The 2,500-nt window shown below is 54.9% G+C and overlaps 1 protein-coding gene across 1 annotated transcript in view; it reads left to right on the top strand.

The window, feature by feature from the left end:
* The window catches only part of loxa (lysyl oxidase a), a gene marked incomplete at both ends in the record, with an annotated part of 10,971 nt that overhangs the window by 1,670 nt on the left and 6,801 nt on the right, over positions 1–2,500 (top strand). The gene's annotated exons all lie outside the window — the stretch shown is intronic.

A 2,500-nucleotide genomic window follows, 5' to 3' on the forward strand; every position in this document is an offset into this window, starting at 1 on the left:
TTCCTGAGGACTCTCAGGAAGTAGAGCCGCTGTTGTGCCTTCTTGATGATGGCTGCTGTGTTGGTCTTCCAGGACAGGTCATCCTGTATGTGCACCCCCAGGAATCGGAGGGTTGAGACTCTCTCCACGCTCCCTCCATCGACGAGCAGGGGCTGGACCTCAGATTTTTTCCTCCTGAAGTCCACGATGATTTCCTGGGTCTTTGACTGGTTCAGCAGCAGGTTGTTAACCTTGCACAGCTTGCCCAGCTGCTCCACCTCATCCCTGTACGCCGCCTCGTCCCCCCCTGAGATGCAGCCCACCACGGTGGTGTCGTCTGCAAACTTTACGATGGAGTTGCTGGGGTGGACGGGGGTGAAGTCGTAGGTGTAGAGGTTGTAGAGGATGGGGCTTAGCACGCAGCCCTGGGGGGACCCAGTGCTGAGTCTGAGGGCTGTGGAGGTGTGGGAACCCACCCGCACCCTCTGGGGGCGGTCAGACAGGAAGTCCTTGATCCATGCACATATAGAGTGTGATAGTCCCAGGTCTAGTAGTTTGGTCAATAGCCTGTCTGGAAGGATGGTGTTGAAGGCAGAGCTGAAGTCCACAAAGAGCAGTCTCGCGTAGCTGTTTCCCCTCTCCAGGTGGGATAGAGTGGAGTGGAGAGTCGTCGCGATGGCGTCCTCTGTGGACCTGTGGGCTCTGTAGGCGAACTGGTATGGATCCAGGTTAGGCGGGAGGCGTGTGACTATGTGGGCCCGGACTAGTTTCTCGAAGCACTTCATGATGATTGGTGTGAGTGCCACCGGGCGGTAGTCGTTTAGGCAGCTCACCGTGCTTTTCTTCGGGACTGGGATGATAGTTGAGGTTTTCAGGCAGGGTGGGATGGTGGCCTGGGACAGGGACTGGTTGAAGATGTTGGTGAAAACCCCGGCCAGCTGGTCGGCGCAGTCCCTCAGCACCCGTCCCAGGACGCTATCCGGCCCTGAGGCTTTCCTGGGGTCCACCGCCTTCAGCACGCGTCTCACTTCATGCTCTGTGAGGGTGAGGCTGCTGAGAGCTGGAGAGAGTGGTGTTTGTGTTGTGGTTACCTCCGTTCGCCCCTTGTCGAACCGGGCGTAGAAGGAGTTCAGCTTTTCCGCCAGCAGGGGGTCGTCCTCCGCGGCTGTGAGCCTGTTGGCTCTGAAGTTTGTCATGTGCTGAACCCCCTGCCACACCGCCTGGAGTCGTTGCTCAGGAAGCATTCCTCAATCTTCTCTCTGTGGTCTGCCTTGGCCTCCCGGATGCCACGCTTTAGGTTAGCCCTGGTGGTGCTGTACAGCAGTGTGTCCTTCGCTGAGAAGGCGTTGTCCCTCTCCTTGAGCAGTTTTTGGACCTTCACAGTCATCCATGGCTTCGTGTTGGGGTAGACCCGGACACGTTTGTCCACGGTGGCTGAGTTGGTGCAGTTCACTATGTGGTTCAGAACTGACGATGTGAACTGTTCCAGGTCCTCATGCTCATATTCCTGCCATGAGGTGTCATTCAGGCAGATCTGCAGTGGAGCGGACCCTGCTGGCCAGGTTCTGACAGTCTTAGTGGTGATGGGAGCAGTTTTCCTCATGGGAGTGTAGGCTGGGATCAGGAGGATTGACACGTGGTCAGACATGCCTAGATGAGCTAGCGGTCTAGCCTTGTAAGCAAGCTTGATGTTGGTGTATACCTTATCCAGTGTTTTTTCTCCTCTTGTTGCACATTTAACATGCTGATAGAACTTGGGTAGTACTCCCTTCAGGTCAGCATGATTGAAGTCCCCGGCGATTATATGAACTGCCTGTGGGTCTGCGCTCTGTCCACTACTGATGATGTCATGTAGCCGCGCCAATGCTAAGCTACCATCCGCGCTAGGCGCTATGTAAACAGATGTTATGTACACCGCGTTGAATTCCCTCGGGAGGTATGTGGGTCGGGATTTAACAGTCAAGTATTCCAGGTCTGGGGAGCAGTGGCTACTTACAGTTTTTGTGTTTAAGCACCAGCTGTCCTTCGTAGATATAATGAGGCCACCTCCGAGCGTCTTCTCACTAAGCAATGTCCTGTCCGCACGGTGTAAAGTACGGCCTTCTAGCCCGACGGCCGAGTCCAAGATGGAGTCGTTGAGCCAGGTTTCTGTGAGAATAATCACACAGCTGTCCCCCACGTTGTTATTGGAAGCTACCTGCAGTCTCAGTTCATCCATCTTGTTAGCCAGAGACCTGACGTTGGAGAGTAAGATACTCTGCAAAGCAGGCTTATCTGGGCTTCTCCTCAGCCTAGCTAGCAGGCCCCCTCTGCGGCCTCGGCGTTGCTTGCGATCTCGCCGCCGCCGCTTGCGCCTTAGGGTTGGGATCGTATACCATTGTTCACCCGGTGTTCGAGCGATGTCGAGTGGGATGTTCTGCTGTTTCAAGAATTCCGTTGTTACAGTACTCTCGTTTTGCGCACCAACTTCTAGTAAGTCTAGTCTGCTGTAGGTACTATTTACACAACCGTTCCCTATAAG

This window comes from Nansenia antarctica (assembly GCF_963989245.1).
Source record: "Nansenia antarctica genome assembly, chromosome: 4".
NCBI classification, from domain to species: Eukaryota; Metazoa; Chordata; class Actinopteri; order Argentiniformes; family Microstomatidae; genus Nansenia; species Nansenia antarctica.